Genomic DNA, 12,898 nt, shown 5'->3' on the forward strand with positions numbered 1-12,898 from the left:
CCCAACCATTTTACACATGAGGACTTGGGGACCAGAGAAGTCAGATGACCACATGAGGTCACTGAGGAAATAAGTGACAGTTGGGATTTGAACATAGGTCCTCTAACACCAAATCCAGCATTTGCACCAAAATTGCCAAACATGCACTGAAATGAGCTAGAAACAAAGTAGGAGTCCATCCGTTCCTGAATGGCTAAATGGTATGGGAATGTAATGAAATGTTAACTATGTTATAAGAAAGGACAAAAGTGAAGAATTCAGACACTTAAAAATGTATATGAACTGATGGGGAATCAAGTAAGTAGAGTCAGGAAAAGAATTACTAAAATAATGTAAATAGAAAAAAACTATAAAAGGGAATTTAGCAGCATGTAATTTATCATGACTAGGGCAGCTAGGTGGCAGGGTGGATAGAGTGCTGGGCTTGGAGTCGGGAAGACCTGAATTCAAATCCACCCTCAGACACTTAGTAGCTATGTGACTCTGGGCAGGTATACTTGACTCTGTGTGCCTCAGTTTCCTCATCTGGAAAATGTGCTGGAGAAGGAAATAGCAAACCACTCCAGTATCTTTGCACGAAAACCCCAAATGGGGTCGTGAAGAGTCAGACAGGACTGAAACAACTGAACAGCAAAAAATATTAACATGACTAAACCTTCTCCCTCTGCCCCTGCAGCTGCTTTCTTCCATTGTTAAGCTATTCTGGGAATCTCCATTTGGAGAAGGGCTCCGAGCAGAGAGCAGGCACTATCTTACTCTTTGCTTGTATTTGTATCCCTGGCACTTAGCACATTGTTTGGTGCAGAGTAAATGCTTAATAAATACTTGTTACTTGACTTGAGGTTGGGGACTGGGGATGTGGAATGTTGTATATCCTGCCAGACATGGTCAGTGCTTGTCATTTTTACTGCCCTGTTGTTTTGTTTTTTGGTTGTTTCCTTTCTCTTTTTAAAACATTTGTTACAAGAGAAGACTGGCTGGGTAGTTGAAAGAAGAGGGATATATTGGGAAATGAAGGTGATATCAAAGAACCATCAAGAAAAACAAATGAATGAATGAATAAACAAACGACTGAATTAAGTTTGCTGAATTGAATGGAATGTCGTCATGTGTTTTATAAATAGGCTTTAGTTGAGTCCAATCAGCTTTTATGAATGCTTGGTAGAGATTTACTCAATGGTTAGCACTCCCTCCTCCAATTACTTTATATTTCTTTCAAATATCTTTTATAGGTGCTTATATGTATAAAAGATTTCCCTCCCCTCCCTTATTTCCCCCACCCCACCCCAGGAAGAATAGCAGGGCCCTTGGATGTTAGCTTCTTGAGGGACTTTTTCACTTCTTTTTGTAGCCCACTGGCTGGCCTGTCATAAGTACATAATAAATGCTTACTGACTGACTGAACTTTCCCTTTGACCCCAAATATCCAGTCCAGTACTTGACACTTAGAGAACACTCTTTTGAGCTAAACTTTTCGGTAAGATCAAGCAGTGATGATAGAAGGATTGTTAAAGTTAGAAAAGATGATAGTTTATCTAGTCCAACAATTTTATTTTATGGATGAAATCCCTGAGGAACAACATAAGCTTATATGATACCCCCCCAGGCCCCCAGGTTCTGAGTAGGAGAGCCAGCCTAGGAACCAGCATCTCTGGCCTCGAAGTTCAGTGATTTATGTAACTTCTTTAAGTACTTTTGGAAAAATGAATGAGTCAGGAGAAAAATGCAAGCATTTTTGCAAGGTCCAAGTTTAAATATTGAATTTCACTTCAAACTTCATTTTAAAAACAAGTCTGTGGGGTGGAGTGGATTTCCCTGTGTTCTTTGTGCTCTGCTTACAGCACAGCCACAGAATTCCAAGCCTTTCTCTTTCATCCTTTGATGTGGTTTGCAAACCACAGACACTATCTTGTGACAGTGTTCAACTTCTGACCTACCTTGACCATGATGGGTGTCCATTTTTTCCCGAATAAATGAGTCAGTTTCCAGGCATAGGACTCAGCTCTTTGCCTTCCACTCCAATGGACTCACATTATAGCTCTGAAAGCAGCAGCTGAAGTGTGGTTAATCTTTGTCCTCATGTATTCCTCAACCTTGTCTGACCCAGGAAACCTCTTAGAGCAGCTGGAAGGAATCAGAATGAAGATAAGCTCCTCTTTTATTTCTACTGTGTATAATCAGGGGAACAGAACCTAAAATGGGGAAGCAGTTTCCGATCGTCTCTCTCCCAACATCATTAGCTTAATGGGTGAATGGGGCAAGGGGGCCAATGCTTCCTCCTAATTCCCCAGGCAGCTCTCATTCCTTCTTTTACTTTCCGTCTGTCCACTGCTTCATTCATTCATTGATTCGACATTCTTTCTTTACTTCAGGCATTTCAAAAAAGATCTCTTTGGGAGTCAGAAAGCCTGTCTTCTCCTCCTAAGTGACCTTGGAAAAATCCTCGAACAGCTCAAAATGTGCAGATTTCAGAAGAAAATCTGGATGAGAAGGTTCTTTCAAGATCTAACAGCCTACCCCAGGGGTGGGGAACCCATGGCCTCGAGGCCACATGTGGCCTTCTAGGTCCTCAAGTGCTATCCTTTGACTGAATGCAAACTTCATAGAACTTGAATCCCTAGAAGGCCACATGTGACCTCAGGGCCATAGGTTTCCCATCCCTGTTCTAGAAACTGTGACTACAAGGATGTCAGCTAATCCTGTTGAGTTTAAATCTCCTCATGATTACAAAAAGGGATAATAATTCCTGACCTGTTGAGTCACAGAGTTGTTGTTAGAATAAAATGAGATGGGAAAGTCCATTCACCACAAAAATGCACTGAGATCTATGCATGTCCGTGTGTGTGTTTGTGTATATACATACATACCTGCATACATGTATACACACAAACACATTCATACATATATTCACATACATTTACTTCTCATGTGCATACATATATATGTAAGAATATATTTTTATACACACTTCCCATCTCACTTTATCCTCATAACTTTGTGACATATTTTGTTGTTCAGTTATTTCAGCCATGTCTGACTCTCTGTGACCCTCTTTGGGGTTTTCTTGATAAAAATATCATTTTCTTTTCCAGCTCATTTTTACAGATGAAGAAAGTGAGGCAAACTGGATCACAGAGGGCACAGTAAGTGTCAGGGGTCGGATTTGAACTTAAGTCTTCCTGACTCCAGGCCCAACACTCTATTGACTGTGCCTAGACATATAGGGACAGATAGACACACACATAGAAATATAGATGTATATATAAGAGTATATTCTTAAATATATTTCCCTCCCTGTATCAATGTAGATCATCATTGACTCTGAAATCTGCATATGCTTCTGCTGGTCTGCTAGAGTCAGCTGGAGCTCTGAAGGAGATTTTCTCCCAGTGCCTCAGCTGAATTTGGCAGATGGGGAACTTCAAACCAGATATGTCTGATTCCAGTGTTGTTTCCCTAACTACTGCCCTATAGAAGATAATCTTCTAAAATAGAAAAAAAAAGAAAAAATGTATGCTACATAAAATATTGAACTTTTATTATTATTTCTGGGTGGGGATTATTTTAAATTATTACTTATTATTCATTATAATATTTATTCCTCTTCATACTGTAAGCAATTGCGAGTATGTTTACAATTTTTTTTTATTGAAGCATAGATAAGGAATGAATCCTTACTTCTGTGGAAATTTCCATTTGAATATTCCAGTATATTTTAAAGATATTTATTATTTTACCTAATACTATTATATGTTCTTAAATGCAGCTAGGTGGTACAGTGGCTAGATCATTGGACTTGGAGGAAGGAAGACTCATTTTTGTGAGTTCAAATAGAGCCTTAGACACTAGCTATGTGACCCTGGGCAAGTCACTTAACCCTGTTAGCCTCAGTTTCTTCACCTGTAAAATGAACTGAAGAAGGAAATGGCAAACTATTTCATTATCTTTGTCAAGAAAACTCCAAATGGGGACACAAAGAGTAAGGCACAACTGAAACAACTGAATGACAACCAAATGTTCTTAAATATCTGTGAAGCACATGGCAGCAGTGTTTCATTGGAAAAAATTTTGGCATTGGAATCAGAGGAACTGGGTTCAAATCTTGGCTCATATAATTTGGGGAAAGTTGCTTAAAGTCAATGTACCTCATTTTCTCATCTACAAAGTATGGGCATTGGACAAAATGGCCTCTGAGCTCCCTTCAGTTCTAGATATATGATTCTACTTAAAACAACAAAATGATATGATAGTCATGTAACAAGAAAAAGACACAATCGATGCCAAGTCCAGGTGCTCCACCGGTACCTAGAGATATTAAAAGAATCAGAGAAAGGCCATTGGTATTTCACCTGGACCCCGATAGAGGTTTTATAGGAAGACATGGATGAGAATCTTACCAGATGAGAAAATGTACATATGGGATACATTCTTCATTGTAAGAGAGAGAATCCACACAGGTGAGATCCCATATCCATCAAAGACTAAAAAAAGGAGTGTTCGAATTCATAATAATTAAAAACAACAGTAATGTTGAAAGAATAAAAACTAAGTTGAAACAAGTTTTTGAATATTTTTCATATACAAAAATTATCAGTGATTAAGCTTAAGGTTAAATAATGCATTTTTAGACTCTCTGGATTATTTCTTAAGTTGGTAGGAATATTAAAGATAGAAATATTTCTAAAGGTTCTTTTAGGAGGAGGTTGTAAAGTTTACTTCTTTAATCCTCTTTGTTTAAGCAAAACAGTCCATGGTTTTCTTGGTGAGGAAGGAGTGTATTTCTGGAATGGAGGATGGACACTATAAAGACATGGAGACAGGTCATATGAACAACCATTTGTTCATGAAGGTCAGTTTGGTTGGAAGTTGGAGCATGGGATGGGGAGTGATGTATAGTTTGAGGAGAAGCTAAAGTTGGACTTAGGGTGTGAAGGACCTTAGAATTCTGGGGGGAAAAAGTGGAGTTTATGTTCTTCTCCGTAGAAGCAATAAAGAGTAACTAGAGCTTACAGAGTAATGATAAGACCAACACTTAAGAAAATTACTTTGGCAGTGCTATCTGTAAAAATGAGTATTAGTGCCTTCCTCCTAGGTCGTTGTGAGAAAAGTATTATATGGATAGTAGAAAAGCTAATGTTGAAACAGGAGATGAAAGATTCATGGGGGGTAAAATGGATAATTTTATTTAAATAAACTTAAAGAGGTTTCGCATGAATACATCCAGTGCAGCCAAAATTAGAAGAAAAAAAAGAAACTGGAGGGGAGACTTTTGCATCAAGTTTCTTTGATAAAGGACTAATTTCTTAAATATATATGTATATGCATACATACACATACACTCACATATACATATATTGTATATAATTCAAAGAAATTTGATGGAGGAAGGGGTTAGCCATGGGAGGCACTGGGAAAGGCCTCATTTCAAGGAGTTTGCTCTCAAATTTCTTCAAACTGATCTAAAAATCACAAACTGAATCCTGTTGGGGAAATACAAGCAAAAGTTACAGTGAATCATTTTTCCAGCCCAGGTTGGCTGGAAGAAGGAGGAAGACAGAGAAGTCTGTGGACATTGGGGACCAGGCAAGGTCAGGAGCACACCCTAATACCAGGGTGGGATTGTGAATTCAGGCAAGAGAAAGTTCCAGACCCCTATGGGGACCTCACCACACACATTTCAGAATACCATAACAGGACAAATCCAGGACAAATTGAGAAGTGGACCTGTACTTACTTTCCCCCAACAGTGGCCTCAGGGGTGTATACTGAGAGAAAAGCAAGCTTAGTAGCCGGCAGCTGGGGTTTGGCTTACCCCAGGAGCAGAACCATGTATTAGTTCCAGCCTCTAGCCCAGTACCAAGCTTGTGGAGGAATTACCAGGGCAGGAATCCCAGACCAAAGGGGACCCTGCAGTTTCTCATTCTGAACCAACAGAGCTTCCTAGCTGGCTGACAGTGCTGAGTTCAGCAGTAATCCTCAATTGCTCAGACCCAAACCCAGGCCAGGAATTTGCAGAGCTCAGACCAGGGGAGCAGTGATCAGAATGAAAAGATTGCAGGTCCCTGGGAACAACACAACACTCAATTTCCCCAGAAAGTTGCAACAGGACCAGTCCAGATCTTCCCATAGCCCAGCCCTAATATCAAGCCTGAAGGCATTAAGTAGGCTAGAAAAATAAGCAAACCCGAAAGAGAATCCCACTTGGACTCTTGAGTGAGCTTCAGTTGTGAGTCTGTGTCCAGGGGGCAGCTGCCCAGTACAAATCCCCTGTTCCTCACTACATGTCTTTACCATATTGTCAATAATCATAATGATAAATCTGTACTTACTTTGGAATCTTATTTCATGAAGAGAGGTAGCAAAACCCAGAAGACAGATGCTTGTATCGCCAAGGCAATATTCACAGCACTGACAGTGGCTATGAATACGCTAACACAGTTCTGAATCACAAAGTATAATAGACTCTCCATATAGAAGGCAAAAGAAAAACATTTATTCAAACACCAGAAAGCTGAATCCCAACACCAGAAAACCAGATTCATCAACACAACAAAGACATCCGTCATGATAACCAAGAAGTCCATACACACTGTCAGGCCTTCCCACAAACAGGCTTCTTCTCTCACTCACAGCCAGCTGCCTGCTTTCTCTGTTTTTCCTAGCTCTGACTACTCTCACTGACTTCCTTCCAGCTCTGCTTCACCCTTCCTGTTCCATCCATTCAGCAAGCTCCTCCTACCATATGTGACTTAGGCTTCCATATGAGTGAAGCAGGTCACTTGGGCCTATTAATGCATGGGAAAGATCTTTGAATTAGGCAAAGATACATTAACAATGCAATGCTGCACAGAAATTAAAGGTGTCCAGAATTTTTTTCTTGAGTACAAAAGAAAATATAAGACTTATTCAAACAAATATAATACTCATTTAGTTCTACAGACTGTTAGTACTGGGAAGCATCTTGAATATTACATAGTATAATCCCCACATTTTACAAGTAAGAAAACTGAGACCCAGAAAAGCAAAATGACTTGCCAAAAGAGATAGGGAATCTGTGGCTTTGAGGCCACATGTGATCTTTTAGGTCCTTGGGTGCCATCTTTTCACTGAGTCCAAGTTTTACAAAACAGATTCTTTTATTAAGTTTGTTCTGTGAAGTTTGGGTTCAATAAAAGGGCCATACTTGAGGACTGAAAGGGCCACATGCGGCCTTGAGGATGCAGGTTTCCCACCCCTGTTGAGTTTATAGACAAAGCTACTAAGGGACAGGGCCAGATTTAAAGCTAAGACCCTTTGACGTCAAATCATTCCATTTCGTGAGGAATCCCCCTCCATGTACCTATTGGTAACTTATACCTTTATCTTGATGTAGTGAAAGCAGGACTCCAATCCTGGAGACTAGAAGGTAAAACACATATCCCCTTTTTATTAGAAATAGGGGGAGGGGAGGATTATGGGTAATGAAGTTTGCATATGTTGTCACCTTTAGTGGCTTTGGGTTGGTTTTGCTCAGTATTTTTTGTTTGGTTTTGTTTTGTTACAGGAAGACATGGATTGATGGGGTAAAGCAGGAAATGAAGGAAAACAACAGAAAGGAAAGGCATCAATAAAAGGGGGGAAAAAAGAATAAAGCCAAGCTTTATGTGTGATAAAGCTGGGGATTTTAGACCATGTTTCAGCCTACTGTCATCATTTTAGAAAAATGCTAGTGATCATGAAGATAAAGGCCGCCATTCCTCAAAGGACAGACCTTTTGTGCAATCAATGGAGTATGGCCAGGCATCTTAGCTTTATTTGTCCGCAAATACAATAACAGAATTATCATGGTGGAATATAGAGGTTAGTAATAATAGATCAATCTAAGGGCTAAGATGATTGACTCACAGTCTTTAATTTACAAAATGCAAGTGTCAAATGATCTCCTTAGCAGAATTGAGTGGTTTTCCAGAGATACTCTAATGGTACCCACATTAGGGTAATTCTGGAAAAAATTTAAGAGGCACTTCTGTTCCATATGTAAGAATCATTAAAGAGTCTCCTCTTGGGGTAAGGTAACAAATCCTTGAAGGTTCTGTAGATACTCAAGTTTCCTTAGCCTAATTTCTCACCTTCATTGGCATCTAAATTGGCCTGAAATAGTAAAGTTCTGGATTTAGAATTGTCTGCTTTTGGGGCATCCATTAACAATGAGGAACCAATAATTCTGGGATTCTTATGTAAGAGAGGAAAGCTGAATCAGCATCAAAGTCACCTTCCTTAAATAAAATCTCTGTATTCCCAAACTGGGTGGTTGTAGCTAGGCAAAGTAAGACAGAGAATTAGAGCAAGTGTCAGCACAGGGTATAATTGGACATTTTTTCACCTTTGTAAGAAGTTGTGTAGTTTACCAGTACACAATCCAACCATGGGTACAGCCATGCCAGGAGATAGACTACTTCATCCCTTCCCTCCCCTAACCTCAGTCCTCTGCAGGAATACTGTTCCATTTCTTTGACTTCTCCCAGGATTTTCTTCCCCTAAATCAGTGCAGGGGATGTAGGTCAGTTGGTAACTACCAGGTGTAGAGCCATTATAGTATCCACACCAACCTCAGGGAGGAAGAAACCTCTTTTCAGAGGAATGATGGTCCTGAGAACATCAGAGGTCTGGAAAGTGTCATCCATCTCTCTGTAGTTAAGGATAATTCAATGCAAATCAGTAATGAGGGGGAAAAAAAAAGAAGAGCAAAGGAACTGTGGGGCCTGAGTTTTTCAGACTGCCTTTATCGCTCAAATTGACTGGATAGTTAGTTGCTCAAATCTCTACTTTTATTTGCTTCTGCAAATGCCATTGAGGGTAGTGCCATGAATTCAGTGCACATTCAGATATTGTTCAGACAGTCAATGACTGGCAAAGAAAATGACCTTTTGAGTCCAAATTTGAGTTGACATCTAAAAAGCGATCAATGGTGCTGACCCAAGACACAGGCTTGGCATTCTCTGAATAGAATCCTAATGCATAGTCTTTGTAGCTCCATGTTAAAATGCTTTCTTTCTTTTTTGTATATTTTCAAAGCAGAACATTGAGGTTTTACTGTATACGGAAGGGAGTCCACTTTGGAAAAATTTCATTCTCCACAGGGAAAGGGTGGGCTCGCATTTTTAAGGGCTGTTCTCTTTTTGCTTCCAACTCTCGTATCATGCTATCACACTAACTTTCAAGTGGTCCCTTCCCTGCTGCAGCTGCTGTTATCATGAGAGCTTTGGAAAAACATAACAATGGGAAGGAAAAAATGGGGAAAGGAGTAGTTTGGATTAAGAGGAATGAAAAGGTTTTAATTAAGTGCATGCATTGTTATACTTTTTAAAAGTACTGACTTTATAATAATAAACAACTGACATTACTGGCAATAATAATTTTAAAAACCTAGCATTTATATAACATTTTAAGGTTTATATAATGTTTTCCAAGTATTATCTCATTTTATCTTCATAATAATCTTAGGAGGTAGGTGATGGTATTAGCTTCATTTTACAGATGAGGAAGCTAGAGCTGATATTTAAGTGACTTGCCCAGAGTCACACAGCTCCTAAGTGACTCAAGCAGATTTCAGACTCAGTCTTGTTGATTCATGATCTTATATTCCATCCATTGGATCACCTACCTGCATCACTGCATCCTCATCAATGCTCAATCAATGTTAAGTGTATCACTATTATGTTAAATAACATCAGGCTATGTCACAGCACCAGATAGGGGCAGAATTTATAGTATTCAAATTGGGTTTTTTTTAACCTCACCAAATTCTTTTTGAATATTCATGCAAGTCCTAGAATATAGTGAGCTGAGATGACAGTAGCACAATTCTCCACCTTCTATTCTAAACCTCACCGAACAAAGTATCCTTTCTGAAGTCCAAGTTTACTTGGTGATTTGAGCCCCGTTTTTTATGAAGTTAAATATTGTGCTGGGGCTAGTGTCAAGTCAGAAGACAAATTTCTGGACATTTGGAGAAGAATTGTTTAGCTTCCTTCTTGACCACACACCACAAGGACAGAAATATTACGATATTGTGGGTCAATTTTTTTGGTCAAATGAACTTAACTTTAGCATACATACTGGCATTCATTCATTTATTTTTTAAAGACTCTATTAAGTGTCCATGACAAATACTGAGGCAGATAAAAAAGATATATTAGACAGTATTGGAAAGCCCAAACCAGACTTAGAACAGGCTAATCATGTCCTAACAGACTGTAATTCTTATGCTTGGACATGTCCAGGAATATGCTGGTAAGTGTTTAACAACCAGATCTTCCCTCAAAAAATGTAAACACAACCACTTTAAAGTTTAATGTGCATTATTAACATTTCTTCCATCACTTTCTTAAGTCTAGACAATCAGCAAAGCAATAAACAAAGCTTAAATGCTTACACTGAAAATGTAACAATATATTCTCACAACCTGGTTTAAGCTGGTTCCAGCCCATCGTTGGACGTGTCAAATCTAAATGGGATACATTCATTGAAAAATATTAATTCAATAGCCATTATCAATCAACAAGCATTTATTAAGTATCTCCTGTATACCAGACACTGTGCTACTTCTCAGGATATGAAGAGATAAAAATAAAATTGACACTGATTTCAGGGTCTTTACATTCTACGGAGATTGATGTCATTCGTGTGTGTATGTCTGTATATGTACATACACACAGATATGCATATATGCAACACATTTGCATATATTTGTAAAATAAATAGAAATGATTTTGAGGGTTGGTTGGGAAGCATATTAGTAGCTAAGTGAAGGGGTGGGGGAGCTCAGGACTAGGCACAATAGGGCAAACAAAGATGAATGTGTTATAGATCCTTACCTCAAGGAGTTTACAAATGTATACAACAACTGCCTTGAACATTTCTGCTTCCTTCAGGAGCTGCAGAAATTCTCCTAGCCTATGGTCTCATTAAGCAGGATTATCTCTGGTTTGATTGCTTTTGTCTAGATGCGGGTACATTTTAATACCAGTTGGGATATATTGACACAGATGCCAGTAAATAAAAATTGATGCCAATGTGGGGTGCTTTTTTTTCTCAAAAGAGTAATTTACATGTTTTAATATGTTGTAATAATGCTTTAGTATTTCAGGGATGCCTAATGTGTATAGTGTATGGTCTCCACTGGTTTAGTTTATAACCTTTCCCATTTAGCGTATGGCTTCATGAATTACCATGACCAGAAAAAATTCATCACTTGGTGGACCAACCTCTGGTAATGAGCCTTTGTGCAGCGAATGAGGCCAGTCCTCAGATAAATGATGCATAATTGATTTGATTGGGTCTGTATTCAAGGCCTCTCTAGCTCATTGGTACCTGCCAGGGCATATGTCGCCCTTAGACAGCCTTGAAGAGCCCAGGATCATCCCCCAGCTTCTGAGGCAGTCCAGGTTAATAGAATCTTGTTGGGGTCACTATGGAGAGGGAGAAAGGGAGGTGGTGCCCTCCTAACATTGAAACAGTTGTCCATTAATTTACCTTGTCTGCCTAAGTCTCAGTTGTCCATAGTTTGGTCTGGGTAATCCTGGGCACAGAATTCTTTGTCCCAATTTCCACTCTCACAATTGTATTCATGTCTTTATTCAGCTAATAACGGCTAGATGTTTTCCCCTCAAAAATATGAAAGAATTTCCTAAATAATTATCAGACTAAAAATAACAAAAATACATCAATTTAATGGAAGGTCACACGGTACAACTTTAAATTTTTCAGTAGTTTGCTTCTTTAAAGACCTTCCCCTCATTTCTTGATTAGTTTTTTGTCTTTTGAGTTTGTTCCAGCTATGACTGTTTAGAGAACACGGTTGATCTGGAGTAGATGATTTGAGTGTTGAATTGAAGGTGGGGTGGAGCATGAAATATGAATGAGAGGAAACACATGATGGCAAGATTATGATAAAGAATAAAACTGCCAAAATTCATTTTAATATCCACAGCTGTGTGATTATCTCAGTATAAAAAGCATCCTCTTAAAGGCTCACATTCACTTTATATTTTTACAAACTTACAGGATTTAGAGCTTGAAGGGATATTGTAGACTATTTAATCCTACCGTGGTTTAGTGGGCTTTGGAATCAGTGAGACTGAACTCGAATCCTACCTCCATTATTTGCATGACCTTGGGGCAGTCATTTTGTTTCTCTAAAGCAGTGTTCTCCAAACTTTTTTGATCATATACATACAGTAAAAATATTTGGAGCACCCCCCAATATGTGTAGATTTCCTTATTTATATTACTATAGATCATAATGAGCATAATGCCTCACACATAGTAGGCATTCTATAAATGCTTGTGTCCCTTCCCATTATAAAATTTACCCCAAAATAGAAATTTAAGAAGTACAACTAGCAAAGAAAACAGTATTTGATCCTCTAGGTGAAAGGGAGTCATTAGAGTTTACTGAGTAAGGAGTGACATGGTCAGAACTGTACTTTCAGAAAATCAATGTGGCAGTTGTGTGGAGGATGTATTGGAAAGTGGAACAGAGACTTAAAATGAGGATACCATCTAGGAAGCTTACAATAGTCCAGTTAATAGATGATGAAGGTTCGACCTAAAGAGGAAGTTGAGTTGAGAGTAAGGGACAAATTTGGGAGATGTTGTAGAAATAAACAGGCATGTTAGAGAATGAAACCAGATATCCAAGGGAATGGAGTCAATGCTTAGGAAGCCTGGTGGAGGTGATGGAGTTCCAGCTGAGCTATTTAAAATTCTGCAAGATGACATTGTAAAAGCACTCCCCTCAATATGCCAGCAAATTTGGAAAATTCTGCAGTGGCCACTGGATAGGAAAAGATCAGTTTATGTCCAAATCCTAAAAGCCAATGCCAAAGAATGTTCAAATTACTGAGTAGTCATGCTT

At 38.8% G+C, this 12,898-nt stretch overlaps 1 long non-coding RNA gene across 1 annotated transcript; it reads left to right on the forward strand.

Moving 5' to 3' along the window:
- Nucleotides 1–4,739: 4,739 nt before the first annotated feature.
- LOC140496595 (uncharacterized) lies at nucleotides 4,740–7,673 on the forward strand. Its single transcript, XR_011964325.1, has 2 exons — nucleotides 4,740–4,849; nucleotides 7,544–7,673. It is a non-coding gene; the product is annotated as an uncharacterized lncRNA (long non-coding RNA).
- The last annotated feature ends 5,225 nt before the right edge of the window (nucleotides 7,674–12,898 follow it).

Source organism: Notamacropus eugenii, chromosome 1, assembly GCF_028372415.1.
Source record: "Notamacropus eugenii isolate mMacEug1 chromosome 1, mMacEug1.pri_v2, whole genome shotgun sequence".
NCBI lineage: Eukaryota > Metazoa > Chordata > Mammalia > Diprotodontia > Macropodidae > Notamacropus > Notamacropus eugenii.